Source organism: Glycine soja, chromosome 10 (genome assembly GCF_004193775.1).
Source record: "Glycine soja cultivar W05 chromosome 10, ASM419377v2, whole genome shotgun sequence".
Classification (NCBI taxonomy): Eukaryota; Viridiplantae; Streptophyta; class Magnoliopsida; order Fabales; family Fabaceae; genus Glycine; species Glycine soja.
This window is the reverse complement of record NC_041011.1, coordinates 33,717,573-33,731,561: the sequence shown is the minus strand read 5'-3', so window position 1 is coordinate 33,731,561 and position 13,989 is coordinate 33,717,573. Positions and strand designations below refer to the sequence as shown.

At 34.3% G+C, this 13,989-nt stretch overlaps 1 non-coding gene across 1 annotated transcript; it reads right to left on the bottom strand.

The window, feature by feature from the left end:
- Positions 1-10,319: 10,319 nt before the first annotated feature.
- LOC114372714 lies at positions 10,320-10,426 on the bottom strand. The gene has a single exon (XR_003658283.1). It is a non-coding gene; the product is annotated as a small nucleolar RNA R71 (small nucleolar RNA).
- Positions 10,427-13,989: the final 3,563 nt, after the last annotated feature.

The window sequence follows — 13,989 nt, the reverse complement described above, 5'->3', positions numbered from 1 at the left end:
ATAATTAATAATGTAATTTTTTCTCAATCACATTTTCTTTATTTGCAACACTCAATGCAAAACTTTACCTAAAGAATCTAATCCAATTTCAGTCTGAACAACTACTTATTTTAATAACCGAGAATCAGAATACAATCACAACGTGAATTAGTTAATATCATGGATTAAATTGACTGAGTAGTTTCATTTAATCCCTATTTTTGTGAGAGAAAAAAAAATCTTTTTTTCTTAAACCCATCGTCGCATAGTCATATTGGTACGTAGCAGTGCTATGTCATGTTGGCGCAATTAGTGACAAAGCTGTCAAATTGACAACTAAAAAAAACAGACGAATCATTCTCACATTCGAAGGTCCACAGCACAGATAGTGTGTAATAAGCCGATGAAAGAACCATCGCTGGAGTACAATATTGTGATCATAATAAAACTAACATCACAAGTATTTGTGACCTTTTTAAAGAGAAATTATCTTTTTATAAGTGTGTACAAAGAAAAAAAAAACAAAAAAAAGTGTAATAACATGAATAACGTCATAAAGAAATGTTTTTCTTAAAAGTATTATATTATATATATAATGAAGCATCGTCACATAATTACTCCTCTTGAAATAAACATAGAGAAAAGTCCGTTAACTCTATCTACCAAAAAGTATTTCGTTATAGAAACAATTCTCCAACACATAGCAAAAGACACAATAGACCTATGCCCCATAAATTCTTTTCCATAAAGACGCAATCAACTCTATACCACAAATGTAACAATCCACTGACATGTTTTGATATCATGCTTAAAAGTGCCTATGTTGATTGCTCGAGTCTTGATGGAAATTTGATGATTAAAATGCATGAGATAAGTGTGTTTATAAATATACTTTATCATGCATATCTAACAATTGGATGCAGGATTTGACCCCAAAGGGGCACGTAGTAATGGAAAATTCCTTTATTCCGTTACTGCATCCAGCTTGCTGAGAATTGGTGATGATATAATGCTTCTTTGATTAATTAGAATGTTAGTAGATTGATTGGGTAAAATTTGGAGACCAATTGATCAAGTTTGGAGAGCATGAACCTGAATTGTGATTGTGTTGTGTTGTGCTTTGATTTGTTAGGGATAATTAATTGAACTGTGATAGTGCTATAATTTCTTAGTTATCCATTTGGTATTGTTGGAGTAAATATAGTTGTAACAAAATACAGGCTTGGTTAGTACGTGTATGTTTATTGTTAGAATATATTGAAAGAAATAGATGAGCAAATGTTTTAGAATCCTGAACAAATGTTTTAGAATGCTGATTGTGGAGAAGTGGCTTTCCACCTATTGCTATACATGGTTATAAAGTGATAAAAACCCATTTTTGTCTATTTTTATGGGATCTCTAGCATAGTTTCACTCATTTTCTACACTATAATTGATTACTTTCATCTTAATATGGGTTGAATTGTTACAGGGTATCACTACTATAAAATTCATTTATTACGACACACCAACAAGGACAGTCGACAGAAACCGTCATAAAATAAGGTGGTAAAATTGTAATTAAGTTCATTAATAGCGAAGACGGTTTTCGAATAACCGTCTTAAAATGGTAAGTTCAAGGACTATTATCTAAAATTCATCTTTGAATTGTTATGCTTTTTTTTTCTCTCTTATCTTTTCCACTGACCCTTCATTTCTTTCTCTCAGTGTTGTCTTATGTATCTCCCTTTCTCTTTGTCGCTTTCTCTTTCTCTAGCGGAGGACGACATGGCTGAATGTGGACGCCCTCGATGGTGTCGACGACGAGGAGGGCTGTGGGGACCCTCCAGTGGTGCCTTCTCGATCCACGGTCGTGGCATTGTAGGCGGCACGAAGGGTGGGAACGGCGGCTCGCGGATGGCGATTGGCTTCACCTTCGACGTCTCGGAGTAGTTGAATTGGAACTCGAATGGCGCTAAGCGTTGCAGCCATGGTAGGACTTTTTTCTTAGACTATTTTATTTAAGTTAAAATGCTTCTAATCCCTAAATCCTAATACTATGGTTCTTAATAAAGTTTTTCTTATAAAATAGGTCTATGCCAATAGAAGAACAACATATTGAGATATGCACTTTGTTTCACTTCAGGTACCTCTCTCATTTTACATCTTCATTGGACTTTAAAATAATTTTTTAACTTCATCTTTGTTGTGTTTGTTATATGATATCCAATCTCACACTTTCACACATTCTCTTTTCCCTGGGATTCGCTCTCTTATTCTCTTGAGTTACCTCTTCAATTTCTTATCTTTTTTTTTTCATTTGGTGAAAATCTTGTAACTTCAACTTTGGCTAAGAGGCCTGTTCTAGCTGATTAAACCACTTGAATCTAAATTCTCGTGTTCGTGTGTCAATTCTATGTGCAAATGCAAAGGGGGAAATTATTTCACTACTTTTCTTTTTTTGTTTTTGACTCAATATTATTAGGTGAACAAGGTCTAGAAAATATAAATGTCGTGTTTGTTTGTCCAGAATGTGATTTACTTTCATTTACGGGTTACCCATATAGGATTAGAATTAATGCAGAATTGATATACAACTAGGATTATTAGGAATTTGAATGGCTCTTTAGCATAAAACTTTTTCTTTTTTACCTCTATTTCCCTGTTATGTTCATGACAAATTTGTCTTGCAAAAGCTTATTGTTCTTTTCCATTTTATATTTTTTTAAAAGAAGAAATAATTATGTTGTATTACATGATTATTGAGACTCTCTTCGCTGTCAAATTTGGTAGTGCTAATTATGACATTTAATAAATCATCAAAAATAAAATGATTGTTTTGGTCTGTGAGGTTTTAGATCTTCAGAGTTTCCTTCTTTGTTCTTTTGGTGTAAAGGATCAAATTAAGGAATGCCAAGAAAATACGGAGGAACCGAAATTGGGTTTCTAATGTGAAGAAAGCTCTCAGCCCTGACTCAAAGGAGAAGAAAGAACATGTTTGGGTGAAATTTAATTCAACTTATCTCAATTTTCTGGGTTGTTTCTTATAGTTTTATCATTTGTTTTTGCAGAAATCAAGTCAATCTAAGAAGCTAAAATTGGAGACTTTAGTCTCATGCTCAGACGCTTATAAAGCACCACCACCACGACCATTCCTCCACCAAAAGAGATTATATTAATTGATATTTTCATTGGTAGACGATGTAACAGGGGGAGAAAGTGAAGGATATATAAGGTAAGGAAGAGAATTTGCTTGGTCAGGTATTATTGTTCTGATTCCAGCTGGTGTGCTCTCCATTATTGGGTAGTATGAAGTTTCATGTATTGTAGTTATTTAATATTTTATCCTCATTGGTATAAATATATATCATAACCATTGCAATGAATACTACATGAAGGTGAAATAGTTGTTGGGAAATGGATACTACATGAAGGGCTATGGAAATGGATACTACATGAAGGTGAAATAATTGTTGGGAAATTTAACCCACATAGTAGCAACAATTATGGAGCTATATGTATGCATTTACATGCAGTTTTTCAGCCAGTAATGTATCATTGATGCTGGTTAACGTGTTGTGATTGTTTATTTAGTATTTAATGTAGCTTGTACATTTAATCCTTAGTAACCAATTGGTGGATATTTCTTTTTTCTTATCACAAAGTTTGTAAGTGGTTGGGTATCCCTTATACCCATTGCTTATTAATAATATTTCTTTTTTTTTTTTGCTGCAGGTTGGGCAGGAGAGGCTTTCAGCTCTTTGTCCGATGCAGAAGTTTGTTGACTTGGATTCATTAGGTAGTAAATTAAAGATAAAAAATACATTGTTGTAGATCATATGAAAGGATTTGTGTACATTGAAGCCGAAAAATAGTATGATATAAATGAGGTAACCTCTGTACTGGTTATTTTCGATCGATGTGGCATGTTAGAGAACATATGGCATTCTTAGTCAGAAATCTCCAATTTTATATTCAAGTTGTCATTTCATTCATATCTTGTCTTTGATTTTAAATTTATTATACTGTTATTATAAATTATCATCATCAATATTTTTAGCAAAAAAAAAAATCAATTTGAGTTTGGTTTGAGCAAAAGCACAATGATGGTATCCTAATTAAAATTTTTTGGTGTGTACTTTACCTTTTCATGACGAATAAAATGCATGTTTAACATTTAAAATTGTGATTTCCTTTGCAGGTTGATGTGATAGAGTTTCAATGGAATATTTTGCAATCTCATATTCAAGAGTCTCATGATTTTACAGAACTTGTGGGCCTTCATCAACAGTAATAATTTCTCTATTGCATGTTTAATTTTTACATTTTATAGTGGCGTAAAATTGTTTTTCTTGCAGAACTATTTCACACGCATACTATCAATACCAACATGATCATATTTATCCAAATTAAATTCAGCTCTTAGTGACCATTGACTCAGTAGGCCAACTTTTATCCTATTGTTATCACCTCTGGGGATCCTATTTTTACTTTTGTGGTCAAAGATAACTTAGTTTTCACTTTGTTGTTATTGAGTATGGATAGTAACAGTAGATCAAAAAACAACTTCCTCTACCCTGAAGTAGCAGTTTAATGAAAAATAGGGAAGCATTTGTCAGGTGCCACATTGTTTAAATTGTTTATTGCTTTTTTAATTATAAACTAGTTAGTGTGGTTTGTTGTATGCATTTTGGTGGCTATTTTTCCTAAATATTGCTAATTAGTACATCATACTATTTGACTTTAATGTCTCCTGCAGGTATCTGTCAGCCTTGATTTCACAAACTTTCTTGGACATTGATTTTGTGTCAAGGATACTGGATAGTATCATGAAGCTTTGCTTGCAATTTTGCTGGAATATTGAGAACCAAGATAATTGTTCAAATACTTCTGAACTGGAGCATATAATTGAGGTGATATGCATTGCTGGTTTTGTTTGCCAAATAATTGTACAGGAATAAGTATCTCAATAAAGCCATCATTTTCCTTATACAACTTCATATATTAAAATTAGTTTGGTAGTAGTCAGAAAAAGTACAATATAGTAGCTTCTTTATGGTTATGTTTCCAACAAGCCTCCATTTTTAGTGGAAGTTGGCATAAATTTATATGGAAATATATGCTTGAGAGTTTCTATTTCCCTTCAAATATCTAAAGTACTACCTCCTTTGACTCAATGAACAAGAAATGAAAGATAAGAGTTATGCCATTTATTCTTAAATGTATATTGTCAAAAGTTGAACTTTCTCTCTTCACTTTAGATTTATTGTGTTTGTTTTCTCTAACCAAACATCTATAGGAATTCAACAAGAAATCAAGTTCCTTGTCCACTATACTATGCAATAGCAGGCTTGCTGGAAGTCAGCGGGCACCCTTTTTGAGACGTTTTCTCTTGCGGTTAAATTTGAATTCCATTTTTGAGGTAATGCGTATATGTGTTGTTTATATTGTCTTCCAATTAGGTGAAGTCTGATTGAAGAGGAATGCAGAAGGATACCAGTACCACTACCCCATCAACCACAAGTGGTCAGATTAGGCACCGAAAACACTTAAATGAGGTTATTTTTTAAAATTTTAATTTATCGGTTGATCATCTTTTGCTCTTGTCTATTAAAAGAAAAATGGTAATAGTCATAATTTCATGTAGGAATTGATCCTGAAATTTGAAGAGAACATGAAAAAACTGTCAAAACTATCAGACAACAAATAATTGGAAGCATGGTTAAATTCTATTTTTTTTCCTTTTCTTTTTTAATCAAAGTTTGTCTTTTTATTTTTATTACTATTAGGTTCCTTCTTGATGCTCGTGTCTCCATAGATGAATTTGACATATATCATTTCAGGCCTTTTTTCTTCACGACAATGTCATTTGTTTATGGATGGATTCTGAGTCAACGCCTAGTTAACACAGTAACTTCAAACATGGTTTTATATCGGCTAGTGAGCAATCTTATTAAGTATCATATGGTTACCTGCTACTCCTTGTACATTGTAGATAACTTATGCTTATCTATTTTGTCCTTACAATGTTCATTAGCCAGCATTTGTTAAGGGTGTTATTTTAATTCTTCTCAATAAATAAAAAATTGTATCATATGTATATTTGCTTTCATAGAATCATTTTGTTCATATATTTAATTTAATGGTCACATAAAAATGCTTGAAAAACTACACTTTCACTCATTTATTCATTATTTATGCTTCCCTTTTTACACTGAAATGTTTTTACGTAGAGGCCTCCACATAAATTTTTAAAATTTCCCTAATACTTATTCGCTATCAAAATGATGAAATTAATGATATTTATATCAATGATGTTTTAAAAAATAAATATTTATTTAAAAGGTAATATTATTTTAAAAAATATATATTTCTAAAAATAATATTTATATTAATGATGTTTCAAATTTGAACCTCTTGTTATTTTGTTTATTGTCTGATGTAGGAATAGTTGTTTTTTTTTTTTATAATTATTGATTTAGAAAAAGAAAATTGTTATTTCTATATATACTAACTCGTTTTAATTTATTTAGTTATTTTTAATTTGTGCTTGGGCTTGAAATGGAATGCTTCTTTCGTGCCTTAAGCCTGATTAATTGATTGTGTTAATCTTATTAGTGGTTCCACTTTTTTGTTGTTAGCCTATGTTTATGCGTGATTTGGTGCATTAATTAATGTTTAATTAGGCTTTGAGGTCCTTGCTGGTGTTATGAATAAAAGTAAGATGCTCAATTTTTTAATGATAATATTTTTTTTATTTAAAAAAATGCATTCTAAGACGGTTTGTCTCGATTCTTAGAAAAACTGTCTTAGAAGGGTACCCTTCTAAGACAGTTTTTGAGAAAATTGAAAAATCATGTTAGAATCTTCAAATGTTTTAATTTTTTTTAAAAAAAGACATTCTAAGACGATTCTCTGTAAAATCATATGAGAAAGTAGACTTTTTAAGACAGTTTTCCAAAGAACCGTCTTAGAATACTCAATAATTTTTAAATTTATTTTTTTTAAAAAAATAATTCTAAGACAGTTGTTTTAAAAATCGTCTTAGAAATTATACAAGAACCGTCTTAGAAGAATATTCTTCTAAGACGATTTTTAGCTAACAATTGTCTTAGAATGATATCCTTTTCTAAGACGGTTTTTTTAAGAACCATCATAGAAAGTTAAGACTTTTAACGATATTGACTTCAAAGATGGTTCAAAACCGTCTTTGAATGTATGTTATAACCGTCATGAAAGACCTTTTTTTTGGTAGTGATGTGAGACCTCAAAGGAGCAAAAAAAGAGTTAAAATATGATCAAATTTGGCCAAAAGAATTTGATTTTTTTTGTGTACCATGATCTCACTCAGGTATGAACCTATGATCTCATACATGTGCTTCAACCCCCCACCATTTTAGAATTTGATTGAACAAGTTTATATTATTAATTTTCAAAATCAAATTGACAATGTAGATTCTATGAACAATAATATATAATTATTTGGTTTAACGGTTTTAGTTCAATAAAGTATTTTTTATCCATAGGAATCAAACTTTGGTAGTTAAGGATTATAACAATTTGTGCATAATGTTCAATCGACTCAACCAAAATCCCTCAATTAGTCCAGTAGAGTATGGTGCAAGGTAATATGAAAAGAAAGAAAATGAATAATAAGGATAAGTAAATATAAAAAAAAGACTTAAATATGTTTAAGGTTCCTAATAAATTACCGAATTTTGTTTTGAGTCCCTATGATGTGCCATCATTTTCTTCTATTTTCTAAACCCTTTTTGCACCATTTTAATTATTGATTGGTCTTAATTGTCAATTAATTAGGCAGTTTTATAATTTGGGCTCATTTAGCTAATTTGATGTTTTTAATCTAATTTCAGGAATTAATGAAACATTGGGCTTAATCCGGATTTTGGTTGTGGACTTGAAGAGGGCAAATAAAGCAGCGCTTACCTTAGTTAATTTCTAATTAGGAAATTTCGCAATTTTATTTTATGTTGTTCAGTGTTTATTTCGTTTTGGGTCAGAGTATTGTAATAGGGCCCAGTGACTTTGAGTGACTCTTTTTAAATAGCTGCCTTGGGATTCGTGCAGGGCATTCTATTCTGTTATGCTATTCATTATTCAGAGCTTTGTTTTAGGGTTTTTCGTTTTTCTGTTTTGCTGCTTCTGAGTTCGTAATGCAATTTTACGTTTTCTGCTTCTAATTACAATTTCGTTCTTGCTTCTTCTTTTACTCTCATTTACGTTTCTGTTCCATTTTACATTCCTGTTCGTTTACGTTTCTGTTCATTTACGTTTCCGTTCATTTACGTTTCTGCTTCATGTTTCAATTGCGTTTTCTGTTTGAATCCATGGAAGGCTAGATTTTCTGGTGTTGTTTCCTTTTGAGGACGAAGCCCAACTCTCTTTGAGGTTTCGCTTGTAATGTGGTTTCCTGGCAGTTTTCCCTTCACCAGTTATCCCAATTTCGTGAATATTAATCAGTGCATGCTTCGTGTTCGATTAATTGCCTCTGAGCCTAACTTGCGTTCATGCTTAATGGACGAAGGGCTAACTGGTGTATGTGGTGCCTAATCACGTATTGAAAACCCTAAGTTGATTTTCGCTTAGTAAATTGAAATAGGGTTGGATTAAGTGGTTGACTGTTAGGGACGAATTCTCCATAACCCAGGATAAGAGAGTGGCTTCTGAATAAGAGGAAACAACCCGTTTTTAATATTAGTAGTTTCGTATTCCATTTTATTTGTTCTGCTCTTTAATTACCAAACAACCAAACCCCCCCCCCCATCGTTACTGTTACTGCAAGCATATTATGAACATTTGGCTTGTCACTGCTCGTTGGGAAACGACCTAGGATCACTTCCTAGTTACTGCATTTTCACGTTTATTTGATTCGGGTACGGCCTCGATCAAATTTGGCGCCGTTGCCGGGGAGCAGTGTCCAAAGGTTCATAACAGCTAGCTAGTGTTGTGTGTTTAATCCTTTCGTGTTTTAATTGTTAGTATGTGTGTTAGTGTTGATTAGTGTCCTGGTGTTTTGTTTAATGTGTGTTCTGTTTCAGTTTTACCATTAAGCGTTTCCCCTGTTTCAGTCTTGGGTGTTTTGCTGTGAAGATTGTGCTTGAAAACAGAGTAGTAGTAGAAATCAGCTTGCGGCAAAAACAGAGTAGTAGTAGAAATCAGCTAGAGACGGATTTTAGCGACCACCCATGCTGAATTATTTGAGATTTTTTGTTTTAGTAGCTAGGGTTGTTATTTTTGGCTGAATTTTTTTGTGGTAACTTCTTTTAATCCATATTTTGTGGGAAAAATAGCTAGAGCCTTTAGTTTGGTCAGATTTGAAAGTTCCAAAAAACTAGCAAATTTTGTGTTTGTCAAAACTTCAAACGGCCATAACTTTTGCTCCGGTTATCAAAATCGCAATTATTATATATGCATTTGGGGTAGAAAAAAATTTCCTACGCCGTGGCAGCCCGCCGTAGGCTGGATGAGGTCTCCATCGTCCAAAAAAAGCGATTCTGTCAAAAGTTTTTTATTTTTCAAGTTTTATTCACTTATTTTTCTTAACTTACCATTTTTAGCTTTCATAGTTAGACTTTGAATTTTTGTCTGAAATTTTTTGTGCTATCTTCTCATCATTTTATAAGGTTGCTCACAAAATTTCAAGTCATTTGGATATCATTTGAGGGTAGCTGTAGTTCAAACCTACACCTTTATTTACATGACAAGGCAACTAGTTGTGTGCATGCTGAATGTAGTGTATGACTAGAGGCAATCCATCTGACTTACAACCCTTTGATCCTGAGATAGATAGGACATTTCATAGATTAGTTAGGCATCATTTTATACCTTTTGATCATTCTGAGCATTCCATAACTGGTGAATCTGTGCATTCTGTTATTGGTGATTTTGAACATCCTGATCTTGAGCATTATAATTTTGAGCATTCTGATTCTGAGCATTCTGATTTTGCACATTCTCAGAACATGGCACAACCTCCACCTCGTGAGAGGACTCTAAGGGAAATGGCTGCACCTGATTTCACCTATGAAAGCTTGTGCATCCAATACCCTGATGAGGATGTCCCATATGTTCTTAAAACTGGACTGATTCATTTGCTTCCAAAGTTTCATGGCCTTGCAGGTGAAGACCCGCACAAACATTTGAAAGAATTTCACATTGTCTGCTCCACCATGAAACCCCCAGATGTCCAAGAGGATCACATATTTCTGAAGGCTTTTCCTCACTCATTAGAGGGAGTGGCAAAGGACTGGCTGTATTACCTTGCTCCAAGGTCCATCACGAGCTGGGATGACCTTAAGAGAGTATTCTTAGAAAAAATTTTCCCTGCTTCCAGGACCACAACCATCAGGAAGGATATCTCAGGTATTAGACAACTCAGTGGAGAGAGCCTGTATGAGTACTGGGAGAGATTTAAGAAACTATGTGCTAGTTGACCCCACCATCAGATTTCAGAACAGCTTCTTCTCCAATACTTTTATGAAGGACTCAGTAATATGGAGAGAAGTATGATAGATGCTGCCAGTGGTGGAGCCCTTGGAGACATGACTCCTACTGAAGCCAGAAATTTAATTGAGAAGATGGCCTCCAACTCCCAGCAGTTTAGTGCCAGAAATGATGCCATAGTCATTAGAGGAGTGCATGAGGTAGCTACAAACCCATCTGCATCATCTGAAACTAAGAAGCTTGAAGGCAAACTGGATGCGTTGGTCAACTTGGTAACCCAGCTGGCCTTGAATCAGAAATCTGTACCTGTCGCAAGGGTTTGTGGTTTGTGCTCCTCTGCTGACCACCATACAGACCTTTGCCCTTCCATGCAGCAACCTGGAGCAATTGAACAGCCTGAAGCTTATGCAGCAAATATATACAATAGACCTCCTCAACCTCAGCAGCAAAATCAACCACAGCAGAGCAATTATGACCTTTCCAGCAACAGATACAACCCTGGATGGAGGAATCACCCTAACCTCAGATGGTCCAGCCCTCAGCAACAACAACAGCAGCCTGCTCCTTCCTTCCAAAATGCTGCTGGCCCAAGCAGACCATACATTCCTCCACCAATCCAACAACAGCAACAACCCCAGAAACAGCCAACAGTTGAGGCCCCTCCACAACCTTCCCTCGAAGAACTTGTGAGGCAAATGACTATGCAGAACATGCAGTTTCAGCAAGAGACCAGAGCCTCCATTCAGAGCTTAACCAATCAGATGGGACAATTGGCTACCCAATTGAATCAACAACAGTCCCAGAATTCTGACAAGCTGCCTTCTCAAGCTGTCCAAAATCCCAAAAATGTCAGTGCCATTTCATTGAGGTCGGGAAAGCAATGTCAAGGACCTCAACCCGTAGCACCGTCCTCATCTGCAAATGAGCCTGCCAAACTTCACTCTATTCCAGAAAAAGGTGATGACAAAAATTGAGCATGGAGATTGAGCATGGAGTGCACGAAATGCAAGCACGTACTAAAGAATACTAATGCAAAATTGCAATAAATAAATAAATAATTGATATAGCGCTATGTAACTAATTAAAAGGAAGAGACGTGCACAAATAAATCAAATGGGAATAGAAATGGATAGAATAGAAGCGGGGAATACACTTAGTAATTAAGGGAGCGGGGTTAAAACGTGGGAGGAAATAAAATAAATAAGTAGCAAAATATTTACAACACATTATTAATTAAACTAACTAATTAGGCAATAAAAAGATAATCAAATTGAAGAATAATATAAACAATAAAGATAAATAGAAAAATAAAATTAAGAATTGCCTACAAATTTACCTATTTATTATTATTATTATTATTATTTACTCATTTTTTAGGGTCAAAGTCAAAGGGTTCACTTTGACTTAGTCAATACTGATGGAGTGTTGACAAGGTGGGCCTGGTCATCAGCCTAGGTGGTAAGGGTGCATACATGGAGAAAGGGGGTGTACTAGTAATATTTATTTTATTTAAGATTGTTGGAAAATGAGCAAGGCTGAAAATGAAATAAGGTGTATGTGTAAATGGTGGTGTAAATAAATTTTTTTATTTTGTTTTAGGTTTAACAAACCAGACCCGTTTCAACTTCTTTTTTTTTTTCATTTTTTTCATTAAAATCATGCGCAACAAGCATCAATAACAAAATTCTAAGGATCTCGCTAGTAGCCATGGGGTTCACTGGTGAGATGCAATGAATCAAACCACAAACCAAAAGAAAGAACGAAAAAAAAATGAAAGGAAAGAAGAGAGGGAATGAAAAGCTAAGGAGAGAAGAAGGGGAAAAGGAAGAGATGAGAGGGAAGGAATGAGGGGATACCTGGAGCCCTCTTCTTCTTCTCTGATTGCAGTGCCAAATGGGGCGACGCTGTTAGCTCCTTTCACCTCCTTGGGATTCATGTCTCTTCTTATTTTCTATGTTCTTTTTGTGTTTTTTTTTCCTGTGTAATTGATGCCTAGAAATCCCCTTTTTATATTGTTCCTTCTTCTTCTGTTCTCTTTATCCTTATTATTATTATTATTATTATTATTATTTTCATTTTATTATTGTTCTTCTTTTCCCTTTTTTAGCTTTTTTTTTTATTTTTTTTTCTTTTTCCTTATTTTTTCATTTTTTAAAAAACTTGTCCAAATAAAATTAAAGTCTGACAATTAGGAATCTTAAACATATTTAAGCCTTAAAAAATAATGAAATGATGCATATTTTTTAATTCTTTAGTTTAATAACTATTTTGGTCCTTGCAGTATTAGCTGCAACTACTTTTCGTTTTAGTCCCTATAATTTAAAACATCCCATTTTGGTCCTTATAGTTGCAACATTTTAGCCCTTTTGGTCCTCGATGTCTAAAATCATTTAAGGCCATTACATCCAAATTCTTTAAAACTATTGTTGTGCCAATTAAGCGACCTACAACTCTTTTTATTGGACATGTTAGCTCAAACACGAGCTATGATGCTACAACTGTTGTTGGTCCTTTAAGGGAAAACACTCACACTAATGACTTAGCTCGGTGTGGTTTGTACATTGAGAATGAGGACTCTTGTTGACTTATGGTTGTTAGGAAAGTTCTCGAGGGGGGCTTCAACCATTCATTTAGTGCCTTTAGTGGGTGATTCGATTGGGGTAGAGGTTGAAGATGTTTTTGATGCTGATGAGGTTCATATGTTGATGAGGTTCATATGCCCTCTAATTCGATTGGGGTTCAACCATTCACTTAGTGCCTCTTTTTGACATCCATATGCCCTCTGATGAGGTTCAGATAGTGGACTAGTGATGCAATCCTATCCCGCAAGGGCATTGGATAGAAGTGTATAAGAAGATTGAACCAGAGATGCAGGAGAAGGCCCTAAGATTCTCATGAGTCTTAGGGTAGATTTTAGGCCCATGGGCTAAGTATGAGCCCGCTTTTCTTTATAAATATTAGAATAGGTTTCCCTTCTTTTGGGCCTTGTATTTTGGCCATTTCAGGTTTGTAGGGTACCCTACAAATTAACAACACCCTACCCTACGAATTAAAGGTACCTTAGTAGTATAGGATTTTAGTCTTGTATTTCAAGGCATTTTGAGTAGTCTTTCTAGTAGGGACTATTTTGTATTTTCATGTATCTTGGCATGGGGTGAGCTTAGCTATTGGAGAGGTGTGTAGTTGCCCCCTCCCCCCCCCCCCCCTTAGCTTCCTAAGGAATATGGTAAGATGCCTTTGGCAAATTCTTAGAATATTCATGTGTCATATTCCTTTCCCATGTGCTAGAGTCACACCTTCCATTCTTGTGGCATCTAAAGGGTATATGCTAAGATGCTTTTCGCATATCCTTGGAATATTCCTCTTAGATTCACATGAAATGAAAATGAAATTCACAAAGTGAATTTATTTGTGAATTTCATTTAGTTAGTGACCTAGGCTATAAATAGAAACATATGTAACACTTGTCACAACTTTGATGAATGAGAGTCTTGTAAGACACACTTCAAAGTTCAACTTCTCTTCCTTTCTTCCTTCAATTTTCCATGCCACTTTCTCTCTCCCTCA